Raw genomic sequence first — 18,909 nt, 5'->3', positions numbered from 1 at the left:
CAGATTAGATGCTGTAGGAAATCTTAACCAGAGATTAGTGCTGAAGCTGAAATAAAAATGTCTCATTGAAATACTTTCTGAAAATCCTGAGCAGTAAGGTAGAAACCTAATGTGAGCCAAAGGAATCAAAACAGAACAGGTGGGTGTAGATATAAATTGACACTCTAGAGCCAGAATGCCTTCCTTTTGGTGCTTACCTAATTTGCACATGTTTTATTAAGACAGCCCAGCCCCACTGGTTGGAGAGGAAGTTCTTAGGGTCACTGAGTTGATTTCAGTTCTTCTCAGAGGGAAATTATCACCTGAGGCATAGAATAGCATTCTTCCATCTGACCTTGACTGGAAGTTGAATACCCAGAGCAAATCCATGTGATGTATGGAACCACAGTAGTCAGGCAGTAGGTAGATGACACTGATGCTCAATAGAGAGGAAACTCACAAAACCCCACTGAATTTAGAAAGCTTTTAAAACCATCAAGATACAAAGAGCTAATTATCTTCTTTATGTTGGGGAAAATGGTGACCTCCTTGGGCAGTTTCAAGGAAAATTGGTGAAGCTGCATTCTTTATTATATTTAAATGAAAATCAGTTATAAATCCCTTTGAAATGCTTCATACCCCTTCAATTTCCACATTGGGAAACATTGAAATGGTGGAATCAACAAAATGATACCCAGTAGAATTATATTATCACTTCTATTTTTTAATTAAATTGTACTTAAAAGATTTTCTGTATCATTAAAATTTTTATCTAGGAATGAGTTTAGACCAGCTGGAGTAGTAATTTTGGAGGCCTTCTACCTTAGTCTTCAGGGAGATAGAAAATAGTCTCCAGGTTTATTATTCAGTAGCACTTAAAAATTTTTTTATTTATTTATTCATGAGAGGCACAGAGAGAGAGAGGCAGAGACATAGGCAGAGGGAAAAACAGGCTCCCTTCAGGGAGCCCAATAGGGGACTCGATACCAGGACCCCAGGATCACGACCTGAGCCAAAGGCAGACAGTTGACCACTGATCCTCCCAGGCATCCCAGTAGCACATTTTTTTTTAAAAACATTTGTCTACATGGTGTTTGAGACTTCATTTAATTACTTTATCATGCATTTATATCAGACCATCAGGAGAGAGACAAGGTTTATTTTACTGGTACTGTGATACAAGGGAAAGCATTTCCTACCTTTTGTTCTTTTCTTTCTTTTTCCCCCCTTTTTGAGTTGATGCTTAACTTACTAATTTTTAACTTTTGCCATATCTAAAATATGCATTCAAAATACTTAATCTACCTTTGCCCCTTTAGCTTTGTTTCAAATGTTTGATATGCGATATTTTTATTTTCATTTAATTCTAAATATTTCTAGGTTTCCATTATTAGTAGTTATGTTCTGCATGTATATTTACACTTTTCAAAATTCCAAATCAAATTTTTGACTTTTTATTGTTTTACTGATTACGCATTTTAAGGAGCATTGATGGAAATTTCTTTTGTGTTATATTATTCATATTTGATTAGAGTATATAAAAATGAACCATATATTATATTTATAAATATTAATGTCTACTTGAATAGAATGTATATACTTTAATAAATTTGATGAAGTTTAATATATATATAATCAAGCTGTTTATACTGCTCAGATAATAAATATTTTTATTCATTTATTTGAGTCCTTCAGTCTTATATTTTGAGTAATTGCCTTGACTTTTTTTTAGATTTTTTTTTTATTTGAAAGAGAGAGAGAGAATTCATGTGAGAGAGAGGATGAGCAGGGGCAGAGTAGAGGGAGAAGCAGCAGACTCCCCACTGAGCAGGAGTCTCAAGACTGAATGGCTCTATCCCAGGCCTTGTGGATCATAACCTGAGCAGAAGGCAAATGCTTAGCCACTGAGCCACACAGGTGCCCCTCCCCCCTTTTCTTTTAGTTTTACCATATATAGATACGTCTAAAACATTTTTTCTCATACTTTTAACACACTCACATATATTCAGTCTTTTAAACTTTACATTTTATGTTCTTCATTCATGTTGATGGGTAGCTGGAGTTCATTAATTTTTATTTTAATGGAGTATCTCATGTATGAATGAATATACTACAATGTACTTATCCATTATCCTTTCTTTGGACATTTAGATTATTTCCAGGTAATGGCAAACCATTTCATGAAGGGAAAAAGAATTCCAATTGCCCTAATTATTTGTCAACATTTGATAATGTCTTACCCTTTTCCCTTAATCTGTTAGATGTGTGCCATGCATCTTGCAAGTTTTGGCTCAATTTTTTATTACTAATAAGGATGAATATATGTATATATATTCATATATATTAATATATGTATATATTAATATATATTATGAATATATGTATATATATTCATATATATTATGAATATATTCATTCATATATTCATGATTACGTATATATATAATTGTTGGCCATCTGTACTTTCCTCTAGAATAAGGCAATCATTCAAAGTATTCTTTAATTGAATTCTATTTGTAGAAATTTTATATGTAGTCTGGATCTTAATTACTTGTCAGTTATATATATTGAACATGTCTTTTTTCAGTTTGTGGCTTGCCTTTTCATGTTGTTTGTAGTGTTAGTTGACAAGTAGAAGATTATAATCTTGATTTAATAGATTTGCTAATATTTCACTTATTATTTATAGTATTTATATCTTGTTTACATAATCTTCTATCCTGAGATCCTTCAAGATATCACTTACATTGTTTTTAAAACTTTCATAATTTCTTGATCACATTTATGTTTTAAATCACTTGAATTGGATTGTTGTTTTTAGGGTAAGTTAGCGTTAACTTTTTCCATATAGATATATAGAATATTTAACTGAATAAGCAACCTCTACTGATCTGTAATACTATAATAAATCACATTTCCATATAAGAGTAGGTCTTGTACAAGGACCTCAGTTTTGCTGTATTAGTCTATTTTTTTATCCTTTATGCCAACACCATGCTATATTTGCTACTATAGCAATACAAGTCATGAGAATTCGTAACATAGTTCCCCAGCTTGTCTTTTTCTTGTTTTACCTCAGGCATAAATTGGTAATTCATTGTCATTCACTCTTCCATATGAATATCACAATGACAGTTTTCAAGTTAAAAAAGAAAATTGCTGGGAATTTCCCTGCTATTGATCATTTTGGAGAGAATTAAATATACAACACTCAGTTTATAAAGGCTATGTTTAAATGATGAGATAAAGCACTATGGTTTTCTAAAAACACTTGTTTTTTTTAATTTGTTTTTGTTTTTAAAGATTTTATTTAATTCATGAGAGACAAAGAGAGAAAGAAAGAGAGAGAGAGAGAGAGAGAGGCAGAGACACAGGCAGAGGGAGAAGCAGGCCCCAGGCAGGGAGCCTGACGTGGGTCTCCATTCCAGGACTCCCAGATTATGTCCTGCGCCAAAGGCAGACAGACACTCAATCACTGAGTCACCCAGGTGTCCCAAAACATTTGTTTTAAAATGTATTTCTACATATGTATTTATACCTGTTTGCATATATATATATATATATATATATATATAATATTGAAATTATTTTAAATTTCATCATTTGTTGCTGATTTATAGAAATTGATTTGTTCTTGTCTGCAAACCCAGAGCTGCTTCGAGATTCTCATAGATACTAAATTTATGCTTTGTATTTTTCTTGATATAAACCAATTTTATTTACTGATAGTGACAGTTTTGTTCTTTCTAATCCCTTTACTTTTTGTTTTGTTGTATGTGTGATTACATACAAGTGTCAGGAGCTCTCCTTCTGATTTATTTCTAGTTTTAAAGAGACTTACGTATTTTGGAATTAAGTATGAAGTTTGCTGTTGGTGTTTAATAGAAAACATTTGTCATGTTAAAAAAGCTCCATTCTATTTCTATTTAAAAACAGACAGGGACTCCCTGGTTGGCTCAGTGGTTGAGCAGGTCAGGGATTGAGTCCCGTGGTGGGCTCCCTGTGAGGAGCCTGCTTCTCCGTCTGCCTATGTCTCTGCCTCTCTGTGTCTCTCGTGAGTAAATAAATAAAATCTTAGAAGAATAAAACAAAACAAAACATTTAATTCCATGAAAAACTTTAAGTCTTGGGGTGCTTTTTTTATTTAAGAAACAAGTTATTCTGTCAACAGAATGAATGGATGAATGAATTGAATTGAATTTCTAATATTAAACCAATCTTGCTTTCTTAAACACTGGATTTATGTTGCTAATATTTTGTTGAGGCTTTTCATCAATATTCATATATGAAATTGGCTTTTAAGGTATTTTGTTTTTACTGTCATTAATTTTTGGTCTCAAGATTATACTGTTCTCATGAAAAAAATGGGAGTTTGTGTTCTTATTTAAATTTGATATAATTTTTTTGCTTGTTTGCATTTTTCGAGAGAGTTTGTTTAAGATTGTAATTATCCTATTCTTTGAAAGTTGGGTTAAATATATCTATAAAACTGACTGAAATAAGTATTTATGGGGATGTTTCTAATCACTTGTTCAGCTTATTTAATTATTACACGATTATTCAATGTTTATGTTACTAAGTGAAGCCCGACCTGTGTATCTAGAAGTATTTATTGGCTGGTCTTTTCTGTCTCATATGCCTATACCAACTTTCTTTAGGTTGTTTTCTTCCTGGTCAGTCATGTCACTTTCTAGTATTTTACTTTCAATCGTTACATTTTTTATTATGGTTTAGGTATGCCTTTTGTAAATAATAATATTAACAGCAATAATAATAATAGTAACATTAAAACTCCGGTTTTTAGCATATTTTTGTAGTTTCCAAATTCACCTCTCCCACTTCAGAAGGAGTCCTTTTTGTATGCTTTTTCTGATTTTCATGGTTGCATCTTTATTTCTGGCACATAGAAATTTTTTTCTTTCTCTGTAACATAATTAGGTATTTTGAAAATACCTGATAAATAATTTATCTTGCATATCTGTGTTTTTTAATAGAAGTCACAAATTAGTTCACTGTGTCAATTTGTCACAAGTCAAAAAACGTGGGCTATTATATCTTTGATGTATTGGTCATTATAGATCTGTTGCTTTTGGTTTAACACTTCATTTTGTCACCAGTTTTTTTCCTATTTCCTTTTAGTCTTCTCTCTCCAAATTTCTCTCATATCACAACAGCTTTTTTTCCCCTTCATTTTCATATATTCACCACTATTTTATTTTTATTTTTTGAAATATTTTCTCAGAAATCTAAAATGTGAGTGTATATGGAGCAGTATTACTCATTCTTATATATATATATATATATATATATATATATAGAGAGAGAGAGAGAGAGAGAGAGAGAGAGAGAAAGTCACATAATATAAAGCAACTGTTGATTGTGATGTGTACATTTACACTTAAAATTTAACATAATCTTAAAAAATGCTTCTTTGTATCCTAAGCAAGTGTTGGTGATTGATATTGAGAAAAATTCAATGTGTTAAAAAAATTGCAGTTATCAAAAATCAGATAAGGTGATCTTTATACTGAAAGCAGTGATGGTTCTTAGATAAATTATGTGCTTAAAAATTTCACTTTAATAGTTTTACTCCCCATATATAATCCTCTCCCACTTATTGTCCTAGCATCTCTGTAGTCACTGCTCTCATGAATTTTTTTTATCAAGGTCCTATTGAAAAGATAAACTTATTATAATATGTTATATATTAATACCCAGATTCCATGTATTCCCACAGGAGAAAATATAAATTAAAATCATGATACTTTCTGTGGAAGCAGTAGAACCATCCCAAGAAGTTACAGTTTGTAGGTTGTACCTTCCACACTAATGATTAAATGAACCAATAAAATATTAGCATTTTTCTTACTCTAGAAATAATAGTTGTGTTCTGGAGCAAGTAATTTAATTTCCCTGGATGTAGTTTTTCACTTTACTAAATACTATATGGAGTATTTCTACAACAGAATTCACTTCTTGTTTTTACTAAAATGCCCATTTTAATAAGAAGTCCAGTCCTTTGGTCCCTGGCCTAAAGTGATCTTTAAGCTATATGTAGCCATAATATCTATGATTGTTTATTCAATGAATGCTGAAGGGATTATCATATTACAATATGTGATATTCTATCTTTTGAGGATCTTACCAGGTACACATTTGACATCTTTAAAAGTGATAGCTAGGTGGACTAGTTTAAATGCTTTATCCTCTTAACAACTACCAATCCACGGAAGTCCTACTCTTATATAAAAATATCTCAAAAACTATTCCATTGTAGGAGAGTTATTCATTAGTAAGTTAAGAGTGCTTCACTGCTGTAGTATTTATTTCCAAACACATGATAAATAGCTTTGTTCTCTGCAAATAGATTCAAAACTTTATTTTTCCTTTGAAAATGGTAGTACAAAAACCCTGAAGTTGCTTAAAATACACATACACGTGCACACACACTCATTATTAAATACAGTAGATGGCAGCTGATAAGCCCATTGGTTTCTATATGTCTGAACTCAAGCATTTATAAATTATATCGGATTGCATTTGAAATGGACAGGAGAAGCGGTCTTATTTCATTAACAGAGACTGGAAAGCAGTAAAAAATGGTTCCTGTAATAAATATTCAAAAGGATGATAAATTTAGAAGAGTGTATATACCAAGAAATTCATGCTGAAAAACTTAAACCATTGAGGCTTTTCAAGAGTGCTAATGGATTTTTGTGATTTATTTTTTAAACTTTAATTTGGTTATTATGATACTCTGAGCTGTGAAGTATATTAATCATTTTTACTAAAGTAAACCATCAAAACTCTCAATGACAACAAAATATTTATTCTTCACTGAAGGGACTGCACATTGGTTGGTGTGACTCTACTTCATGTTATTTGTTGGGTTATTGTCTCTTCCACGTGTCTCATGTTTCAGGACTGAAATTAATTAATTAATCAATCATTAAGTAATACTTGGATAGTTTAGGGAAGAATTGCGTATGTAAGCCAAACCATACTAACACATTTAAAGACTGGTTGGATATGGTTCATTATATCAACACACACTGAATGGTCAGAACAAGTCACAAAAACAAGCACAAAACCAGTGAGGAGGTACACCACTAAGAAGTCATTTCAGGATGAGGAAGGAAGAAAGGAAGAAAGAATTGTGAACAAACAATACTCTTCATCATATGGAGTGTGCTTCGTAATACTCTGTATCATTTTGGATACTTTATGTAGCAAATTTATAATTTGAGAAATATGATAGACAAAGATACCATATATTTAGGATGATGTTGTTTAGACAGATGGTGTTATTTTAGTTCTATAAGCTATTTAATGTTTATTCATATGCCATCTTTGCTTTAAAATATAAAGCTTTATTTACCATATGTGAAAAGTAGATAACAAATTCTGGGCTGTGTGAAGGAAATGGTCATAAGAAAATCATGAATTTAGATAAACACCATTTATGGATTTTATTAAGTGTCAAATGTTCCATGTTACATATTGAAGAAAAACAAGCCCATCTTTCATATTGGTAGGTGGTACCTCTTGCTGGTATTATAACCTATTGTAGATTGAACTTGAATTTTATGATAATCCACAAAAAATGCCTTCACTGAAGCATAGTACTCAATGTGCCACATAATCTTGGGCCAAATCAGAACTGCTCTAGGCAGCACTGAAAATGAAATTTGACCTTGGCAATTTCACATTTCCCACTTTTCTCATTCTGTAGATATTCACTGATACTCCCAACATCCCCCCAATTCTGTCCTTTAGATTTGGCTTCCCTTATGTGTATGTGATTCTCCTAATTTCATGTGGTTTCCTACCTACCCATTTTATCCATTTATTTAATATATAATTCTTCATTAGACACCTAATGTTTAGATAAGTATGAGATGTGGTCTACTGGGATTATTACTTGCAAACTTTTTATTCAGTCTTGTAGTAATGTAAGAAATATTCACTGCAATTCACTAAACACATATCTATAGACATAGATAAAACAAAATTTCACAGGTAATACCTACCCTTACTACATGTGATGTATTCTCATCTATTTCATTGGGGATAAGGGCTGGAAGCAACTCACTAACTGAATGTCAGTCCCACTAATATATCTCAATTCACTGCACAATGCTACTTTAAGATTTTTAGGTCAAAATGGTGACCAGAGCTAAAGAACAGAAGAGACATCCACATTTAACATATACTCTATGGTATCAGTAAGTACTAAATAAGTAGTGCAGGAGACCCCTGGGTGGCCCAGTAGTTGAGCATCTGGCTTTGGCTCAGGTCATGATCCCAGGTCATGAGATTGAGTTCCACATGAGGCTCCGTGCAGTGAGCCTGTTTCTCCCTCTGCCTATGTCTCTGCCTCTCTCCATGTCTCTCATGAATAAATAAATAAAATCTTTTTAAAAAATTAAAAAAATAAAAATAGTTCAGATTATAAGTACTAATAGTGTCTAACAAGGAATAGGGTAATTTTGGTTAGAATATTAATACCAGACGTCATTACAGATGAAGGAAATGATAGGACTTGATTTCATGTTGATGTTTCAGGAAGGTTAACACGATAAAGCATTTTAATTGTTAGATTGGTTTGGTCATCAGCTAGCCATAGTTTGGAAACTGATTGGATAAGATGCATTACATGTAGGAGTTCAGTTTGAAATTCTTGTGAAAAAAAACGTGAAATGCAGGATTGATTCCAAATTACATTTAAATGTGAATTCCAGGCCAGGTATCTTAAATTTTATTCTTTGAACAGTGGGAAATTTCTTCAAGTTTCTAATATGGAAGCTGGAATGATGTAAGAAGTGTTTAAGAGGGGAATTTGGTAGCTGTATGGCATGGCTTTTTAGCCATTTATTGTATTTTTGCAGGTTTTTCTTAGACTTTCCAATAAACCCTTTGATATTAGGGCTGTTAATTGCTGAACAGATTTAATCTACCCCATCTTTTAGGAGCTTGTTTTCATTTTTTTAAAAGATTTTATTTATTTGAGAGAGAGCATGAGAGAGACAGAGCACGCACTAGGAGCAGGGTAAGGGGCAGAGGGAGAAGCAGACTACCTGCTGAGCAGGGAGCCTAATGTGAGTCTTGATCCAAGGACTCAGATCATGACGTAAGCTGAAGGCAGATGCTTAGCCGACTGAGCCACCCAGGTGCCCTATTTTTTTTTTTTCATTTTAGTGGGAGTTAAATAGAATAGTGTTTTAACTCTGCTGAAGAGTAACAATAGGTATAATATTGAGAAGCTGTCTATGGGGATATGATGCATTCATCTCTCAAATCATAAATTCAGTCCTGAAAATTTTAAAGGTTCTTAAAAGCGTTATTCTAAGTATCACATATATGTTGCATCTGCTCATTACTGTTCAGAATGGTTTTATCTTTGCCTGTGGTCCTGTGCAACTTGGCTTCAGATTTGAGAATGATGATAATTTGGTCAACCTGTATTTTCTAAGAAACTAATTAACGAGAGTTTTTAGAATAATTAAGTAGCATGAAATATTTACAGTGACTGTATAGTGAAAACCAGAGATTTCACTATAACCCTGGTTTCAGAAACCAGGGATTCTCCAGAGAATATCAGCAAAGCCCTTATGGTTTCCCTGGGGTGGCGTGGGACAAATGTTAGATTAATTATGTTTTAAGGCACTGGATTTTGTTTTATTATAGGCGGAAAATATATTCACTCTTTAGACTCACTGTCAATGCTGATTTACACTGTTTTCATATCCATCCCTATAGGGAGGGCTTCACTAAGCTAAAAACATCTTAAATGCCATATAACTTTATTTGAAAAACTTTATTCTGCAGTCTAGAAAGATGCTAATGTTTAGGCACTAAAGGGAATCAAGGGAGGTTTGGAGGAACTATTTTTGTATTTTTTTAGATTATCATCTTGGAAGCAAATCCTGGTTTCTGTGAGATGTCCCTCGGTGCCTATCTCGGAGACAGAACAGAAGGCTGTGCTTTCATGGGGCTGAGTCTGAGGGGGAATTTAGCTTAACACATTTCTAACATAGAGACATATATACAATATATTTTAAATAACTGCAGAAAGATAAGTCTGCCTTGAGACATAGTTATTGAAATTTCTTATTTCACGAATAGGAATGCATTGGCATATCAGAGAATTGTCTTTAGGAAGGATCTGCTATGCATTAGCAAGCACTATTATACCTAAAAGTGATTTTTTTCAGGACATAAAGGATCAAATTCTTGAAAATGAGAGCACCATCATTATCGTATAACTGCATTTCAGCAACACTTTTCACCAGTCTGTGATATATGCCCCAGGAAGCTTTCTCTTTCTCATCTAGCTCTCTCTCCCTTTCCCTCCCCCACTCTCTCCCTCACCACCTCTTTCTGCCTTTTAATATAGTTAAGAACACTTTTCCTGCACTTTGCTTCCTTAGGACACTTGCTCATATAGTTTCTTCTGCTTTGCATATGTTTTTTCCTTTCTATAGGTAAACATGATACCTAGCCATTTTTTTTTTAAATCCATTTCAAATCACAGAGTCTTTAAGAAGTTTCCTGAAGCTTTCATCGGATTTAATTTTGTGTCCTTATTTTCAATGTAGCTTGTGCCTTTTAAATTGTAGTTGCTCTTCTCTGCCTTATTTGACAGTGACTTATGTATATGCCCACTTATTCTTTTCCTAATATCCTGCTATAGGTCATGGCTACGTCTGTCTTACACACATCTTAGTTATTGGCACTTAATGGGTATTTACTCTGAGTTTCTACTATAAATTGTTTCTAATCATGTATGTGGCTTTATACTTTATTGATATTGTCATTTACTTAGAAATCTCTCTCAAAAACTACGTGTAACCTTAATACTAGCAGTATGTCTCACTTATCTAGGTGTCCCCATGTCTGTAGCTCCCACTTACTGTGTTCTAAATATGTTTCAGACTCATTTTTAGGCTCTTTGCACTGTAATAGACTCATCTTATTACACCCTCATAATAACCCTTTGAAATAGGTAAACACTAATGTCTTAAAATTGCAGGAGAAACAAATTATGGGTCAGAGGTTGATTTACTTCATAAGATCTTAAGATCCAGGCACTGACAAAACCAGAATTAAAACTCAGAGAACTCTGTTGTGAAAGCTTCATCACCTTCTGCAACCCTTGAACAATTTAATGAGTAAGCAAACATGACTTCATAGCTATAATGTATGTTCAGCAGGAGAGAGAGAGAGGCTACCATGTGATTTTCTAAAATATGATGTGTTAATTCTATTCAGCATGTATTGGAGTCAATGAGAGAAAGATGTTAGGGGAAAAATAGAGTAGGAGAGAAACAGTGGGTCTGTTTATTAAATGTTTAAGTGATTTATCATTATTTTTATTCTATGAGTATTTAAACTTTATTTTCTTTTTAATCTTTCAATTTCCATTCTATTGTAATTTCATTGTGTATAATTGTGAGAGTAAGACATTTTATCTTCATCTGTACTGGACTGGTACAATGCCTTATATGAAATAAATGCTTATTAAATGCTATTTGGGCAAAAGCATTGGTTGATTTAAAGCTTAGGGTTTGTAAACAACTCAAGATTATGCTTTAAAAAATAACAAAATCTACCATCTGTTGAGCTCCCATGAAAGCATCATACGATACGAGGAGTAAGAATACAAAACACCTGTATAAGTTATCTATTGCTACATAACAAATTACCCCAAAACTTATGGCTTAAAACAACCAACATTTATTATCTTCCGATTTAAGATCTCTAAGGAGATTGCAGTAAAGCTGTTGGCAGGGGCGGGGAGTCTTGTCAGTGGACTGGGGAAGAATTGCTTCCAAATTCAGTCAAGCGAGTTTCTTTTTTCTTTTTTTTTTCTTTCTTTTTTTTTTAATGACAGTAGCCCAGATACCTCTTCACTCCGTTGCTTGTCATGTATGTTGTTCCACAGGGCTTTCTCATGACATGACACGTAGTTTCCCCAGAGCGAATAGTCCAAGGGTGTTGTGTGTGAGTTCCAAGGTGGAAGCCAGAGTCTTTCATACTCTAAATTGAAAGTGACATTCTTTTACCTTTGCCACATTCTAAGGGTTTGAAATATGTCACCAAGTCTACCCCACATCCAAGGAGGAAGGATAATTGAAGGGCATAAATATCAGAAGAGGATTTGGGGGGCTTGCTTGGAGGCTGCCTACCACAGTACAGCCATTCTCTATTCTCAAACCCACGTCAGCATACTGAAAATGCTCAAGCTCTTTTTACCACGTGATAGTGTTTTCAATATAAGTTTATTGCAGCTTCAATGGGATTTTCATTTAGGTATGTGTGAAATATAAACAAATAGGTGTTACAGGAACAGCTGATTTTTTACAAGAATACTTAGAGGAAATCAATTTGAGAACCCTGATTTAAACGGCATTAAAAGGAACATTTACCCATATTCTGTACTTAAGAACTACTGCTGACCATTCTAAGATAGTTAGGTACTTTACTAGGTGACGAAGTTTTGAAATAAGGACATTTTGACTGAAGTTTTGAACAGTGTATTCTTTATCCTTTCAAACTGTGAAAACTATGCACTTTCCTAAGAGTAGATTTTTAAAGTCACACAAGGGATCAGGCTGAAAATTGACTTCCAGAGTCTTTGCTCTGCAGGTTGTTGCATTTTTTTCCTTTATCATCGAAAACTCTCTTGTTCTTGCCAGTTTTTCTTACTGCTTTTAGAAATGTAGTGACAAGCTCCAAATTCTCACAGAAAGAATAAGCAGTAAAGATACTGGGTACCACTGAACAGCTGTGATGTCTTTTGAAAATACTTTTTTTTTTCATTTGAACTGGAAACTTCAACATCTATCTGAAAGCTAAAATATAAGTTGGAAAACAAAAATAGGTTTTAAACAACCATAGGTGAGAAACACTTGGGTAGGAAAATATGAAAAAGAATGGTAAAAACTTTGGATGATAATATGATGATGCCAGCAGGATAATTCATAATGTAGTTGTTTTTATTAAAATTTGACAAATAGGGGCTCTTGAGTGGTGCAGTTGGTTAAGTACCTGACTCTTCATTTGGGCTTAGGTCATGATCTGATATTGAGCCCTGCATCTGGCTCTATGCTCAGCTGAGAGTCTGCTTAAGGCTCTCTCTCCTTCTTCTTTTGCCTCCCCCCCCTACAATCTCTATCTCTGAAATAAATAAACCTAGAAAAAAGAAAAGAAAAGAAAATTTGACAAATAGTAACAAAAACGTAAACATGAAATTAGTGGTAGATATCTTAATTGAGAAAGATGAAGTTGGCAGTATTTTTAAAGATTTCCATGAGTTCCATTTGTGTTGAGAATAATATTTTCATTTATTCAGATATATGTGCAAAATGTTAACTAGATAGGCCTTTTAGAATTTTAGTAGAAGATGAAAGCAATGTAAACATATATGCTCAACCAGTTATATTCACATGCTCTATAAATGATCGTTTAAGATGAAATATTTTATAAATACTTACATAATAAAATTGAACAAAAAAGGTTCTTGGCTAAATTGATGTTACTTGTTTTACAGACATTTGGTATTGTTATAAATCATTCTTCATGTAATATTATCTTAAGTATCAAAGAGATTGACTTAGCATCAAAACATATTCTAGGAACTGGATACTGAGCTGTTAAATGAAGAAATGAGCACTTATTTACTTATTTATTTATTTTTATAGGTATATTTTTTATTGGAGTTCGATTGGCCAACATATAGCATAACACCCAGTGCTCATCCCATCAAGTGCCCCTCTCAGTGCCCATCACCCAGTCACCCCATCCCCTTGTCCACCGCCCCTTCCACGACCCCTAGTTCATTTCCCAGAGTTAAGAGTCTTTCATGAGAAGAAATGAGCATTTAGATTGGCAGAGTAATAGATAATGTTAGGCTGACAGAAATGTTGACTTATGCTCTGAATGCCCAAAATAAGACTTTCCAATTTTTCTTAGAAAAAAAATATTTTTATTTGGTTTATAGAAATATTACCAATGAACAGAAAAAGTCCACATTTTTACCTAGAATATATGAATTCATTAAAGAATAAGTATGCTAATTTTATACTGCTTTGAATTAGTCTTTACCTTGAGTCACTAAAAGGAAAAGAGATTAGAACCAAGGTTATTATAAACATTATATGCTTCACAATCAAAATATTTCTTAGACATACATCCAGGTGGTGGAAAAAAAATACCTGTCAGATTTTCACGGAAGTTATCTGAAAGAGTGGCTTGATCTGCATTAATTTATTGTTATTGCTTATGTTTATTTGGTACAAACAAACCAATAGAATTTATTAAAACTATTTCTTTTATATATGAAGCGTTTTTAAAATGAATGGATAGATGGATGGGCCGGTGAATAGATGGATTAATGGATGGGTAGATGGATGGATAGATAAATAGATGATAGATATAGATAGGTAGGTAGATAGATACATAGATAGATACATAGATACATAGATATGGAAAGAGAGAAGTGACAGGGAGACAAATAACTGTATTTATTTACTTTTCTCAGTTCCTTGGAAGTGTTTATCTTTCTTGCTTCAATGTGAATTGTTTGAATGTTCAAGAGTGGAATACATCCTTAGTACATTCCTGTCTGATCAAGGTTAGACTTTTTATTTTTCACCGTTACTGTATTTGTTTTTAAAGACTATTTGTTTTTAAAGAGGTCTCGCAAATAGTAGCATTTATGACTACCTTCTGATCTACAATGTGATATTTCAGAACATATTATTGGAGATTTGAAATGATATTCTTAAAAATCATTAAACTTAGTGATTTTTTTCCTAAAGCTCAATAATGAACACTATTTTTTCCTGAAGATTGAATTTGGAACATGAGGCCCATTTAGATAGTTTCCTTAACTGTTTTGAGTATAACACAAGTAGTATGTTCTTTTTTTATTTATTTATTTTTCTTGAAGTGTAGTTGACATGTAATGTTACATTTAACTTTCAGGTGTGCAACATAGTGATTCAACAATCCTGTATATCATGCTGTGCTCACCGTAGTATAGCTATATCATCTGTCACCATACAACACTATTAGAGTATCATTGACTATATTCCCTGTGCTGTACCTTTCATCCCTGTGACTTATTAATTCTATAACCAGAGTCCTGTCTTTCACTCCCCTTTACCTATTTTGCCCATTCCTCTACCTCCCTCCCCTCTGACAACCATCAGTTTGTTCTCTGTCTTTATGGCCCTGTTTTTGCTTTATTTATTTTTTTAATAAATTTATTTTTTATTGGTGTTCAATTTACCAACATACAGAATAACACCCAGTGCTCATCCCGTCAAGTGACCCCTCAGTGCCCGTCACCCATTCACCCCCACCCCCACCCTCCTCCCCTTCCACCACCCCTAGTTCGTTTCCCAGAGTTAGGAGTCTTTATGTTCTGTCTCCCTTTCTGATATTTCCCACACATTTCTTTTCCCTTCCCTTATATTCCTTTTCACTATTATTTATATTCCCCAAATGGATGAGAACATATGTTTGTCCTTCTCCGATTGACTTACTTCACTCAGCATAATACCCTCCAGTTCCATCCACGTTGAAGCAAATGGTGGGTATTTGTCGTTTCTAGTGGCTGAGTAATATTCCATTGTATACATAAACCACATCTTCTTTATCCATTCATCTGTTGATAGACACCGAGGCTCCTTCCACAGTTTGGCTATTGTGGACATTGCTGCTAGAAACATCGGGGTGCAGGTGTCCCGGCATTTCATTGCATCTGAATCTTTGGGGTAAATCCCCAGCAGTGCAATTGCTGGGCCGTAGGGCAGGTCTATTTTTAACTCTTTGAGGACCCTCCACACAGTTTTCCAGAGTGGCTGCACCAGTTCACATTCCCACCAACAGTGTAAGAGGGTTCCCTTTTCTCCGCATCCTCTCCAACATTTGTGTTTTTGCTTTATTTTTTAAGTCTGTTTATTGTTTTTGATTCCACATAGAAGTGAATCATATGGTATTTGTCTTTCTCTGAGTCGTTTCCCTTAGCATAATACTTTCTAGGTGTATCCATGTTGTTGCAAATGGCAAGATCTCTTTTTTTATGGCTGATAAGTATTCTATTGTATCTATATACTGTGTCTTCTTTATTCATCCATCTATGGATGGGCACAGGTTGCTTCCATGTGTTGATCATCATAAATAGTGCTGCAAGAAACATAGGAGTGCACATATATTTTCAAATTAGTGTTTTTGTTTTCTTTGAGTAATTACTCAGTGGTAGAATTACTAAATCATATGCTATTTCTATTTTTAACTTTTTGAGGAAACTCTATCCTGGTTCCCACAGTGGCTCTCCCAATTTGCATTCCTACAGATAGTGAGCCAAGGTTCTTCTTTCTCTATATCCTAACCAACACTTTTTATTCCTTGTCTTTTTGATTCTAGATTCTGACAGGTGTAAGATAATATCTTATTGTGGTTTTTATTTAATTATTTATTTATTTTTAGAGACAATGCACATGAGTGGAGAGTGGGGAGAGTGCAGAGGGAGAGGGAGAGAGAATCTTAAACAGGCTCCACTCCCAGTATAGAGCCTAATGCAGGACTTGATCTCACTATCCTGAGATAATGACCCGAGTTGAAATCAAGTTGAACATTTAACTGACACCACCCAGGGGCCCCTTACTGTGGTGTTAATTTGCATTTCCTTGATGATTAGAGATATCAAGCATCTTTCTTTGTGTTGTTGGCCATCTATATGTCTTCTTTGAAAAATATCTATTAAGGTTCTCTGCCCATTCTTCCATTAGACTTTTTTTCTGTTGAGTTGTATACGTTATTTATATATTTTGGATATTAACTCGTTATCTAATACATCACTTGCAAATATCTTCTTTTATTCAGTAGGTTGCCTTGTCATTTTGTTGATGATTTCCTTTGCTGGACAAAAACTTTTTATTTTCGTGTAGTCCTAATAGTTTATTTTTATTTTTGTTTCATTTTCCTGAAGAGACCTACCTAGGGAAAGATTGCTTAAGGTGATGTTCAAAAGAAGTCTATGTTTTCTTCTAGAAGTTTTATGGTTTCAGGTCTCACATTTAGGTCTTCTGTCCATTTGGGGCTTATTTTTGTGTCTGGCATAAGAAAGTGGTCCAGTTGTGTTCTTTTGCATCTGACTGTCCAGTTTTGAAAAGATGGTCTCTTTCTCATTGTATATTCTTGTCTCCTTTGTTGTAGATTAATTGACCATATAAGTCAATTTGGACTTATAGCCAAATGAATTTGAGGATTACAAAGTTAAATGGTTTGTAGCTGTTCTATAAACTTCACAGAATCTACTGCACTAGGATGTGTCATGCTACTGTCTCTCAGAAAGATAGTGTAAGGTGGAATGTCATTGATTGGAGTAGGCAAAGAACTCCTGCCTCCATCTCTAGAGCATTCTGAAGAACTGAATGAACACTAAAGGTGTATACCCTTTAGATCACCAGTTAATAGTTATCTAAATGAGTCTTACATTTGAATGGTACTTCCATTATACGTAATTGTATAACTATTCTTGAAAATACAGTCTAATTCTTTTGTCTTTTATTTTTAAAGATGATTTTAAAACTTAACTATTATGACTCCCGCCTTGTCATGTTGAAGTTCTTTAATACTAGAACCTGCAGAATTTCACCAGCTCTGATTTAAAACTATTACATTCCCATCACCTCTCTCCTATCCCCTAATTCTTAGGTGAAATTTGAGATCTGATTTGTTATTGCTCTAGTGGTGTGGCCAGAGTACTTGCTCTTTTCTTTTTTCATCTTTTATTTTTTGTTTAATCTACAGAGAATTTCTGACACCCTCCAGAGCTGTGGTCGGTAGACTTATCAGTGTATCCACTGCCAAAAGATGTAATAAAAAATTTACAGAGTGGAAGCTTTGGTTAAATGAATTATTCATTGACAACTATCCATTGGGGAATTAGAAATTTATGGCAACATGAGTGCGAGAAATAGAAAAAATAGCGATTATCAACTTCTTCAGTGGGAAAGTCAGAAAGTGAGACAGAATCTGAATTTTAACCCATGCTCACAGAGAAGACACAAAGTAAAACTGAGATGCAAACTGTTTATGTAGCTCATTATCAGATGAACCTTAGACTTGTCATTTAACATTCATTGCCTCTTTCTTGTCTTTTTCCTCCACCTGATTAAGCATAATAATATCCTCAGAACAAGGATGTTCTGGTTTGTAACTTTTTAACATTCCTCTATAAGATTGCTAGTCTTTAGCACTTCAGGCAGGCAGAACCATTCCCAGAATAGAATCTTATTTTGTTTTCTTTTATATTAGTAACAGTCCATTGCATCTTGACAAGGTGTTATGAACCAAAGAGGAAAGGTCAATGATTTAAACAAGCTTTAGTAAAAGCACATATATAGAAGTTGTTTCTGCCTTTCTGAAATGAATTTTAACAGCCACCTATAATTGAAAGCATTTCATGCAGGGCATTTCACAAAACGGACATTCAAAACCTCCAGGTTGACCAGTATTGCAAAAGTAGAGTTGCTCTTTGCCTTTGAGAAATACTCTGAGATAAATCAGATACCATGTGTATTGAGTTCCCTGATTAAATAGTAATCTCTATCTTATATCTCTCTAGCTAGCCATCCGTCTATAAGTGTGTGTGTGTATACACAGATGCTCAAATATATTTTACATAATTTATCTATTGATGTATATGAATAAGTAACTACCATGCATCTAATGCTTGAGGCATGTGATTTCATATGCACTTTGCAAAAATCTGAGGAAAATAGTGCAATTAATATTTTATATATAAGGGAAGCCAAGGTTCAAAGAGTTTAAAGGATTTTTCCATGTTTACATAGTAAAGGAAAAAGTTACTGCATATGTCATTTTGGCAGCAAACGCTAGCATTTCTTCTTTTTC

At 33.7% G+C, this 18,909-nt stretch overlaps 1 protein-coding gene across 6 annotated transcripts in view; it reads left to right on the top strand.

Moving 5' to 3' along the window:
- DPP10 (dipeptidyl peptidase like 10) overlaps positions 1–18,909 on the top strand; it is a 1,540,096-nt gene that overhangs the window by 1,035,355 nt on the left and 485,832 nt on the right. Inside the window, exon 1 of one of the 6 annotated variants that reach the window (XM_072757587.1) lies at positions 14,528–14,614. The exons of the other annotated variants lie outside the window; for them this stretch is intronic. The gene's annotated coding sequence lies outside the window, so the exon portion shown is untranslated. Of the gene's footprint in view, positions 1–14,527; positions 14,615–18,909 lie in introns of those variants that run through there. 6 annotated transcript variants of the gene reach the window in all.

The sequence above is a fragment of the Vulpes vulpes genome, chromosome 5 (assembly GCF_048418805.1).
Source record: "Vulpes vulpes isolate BD-2025 chromosome 5, VulVul3, whole genome shotgun sequence".
In the NCBI taxonomy this organism is placed as follows: Eukaryota; Metazoa; Chordata; class Mammalia; order Carnivora; family Canidae; genus Vulpes; species Vulpes vulpes.
Note: the sequence above shows the minus strand (reverse complement) of the source record. Positions and strands in the feature narration are given on the sequence as shown.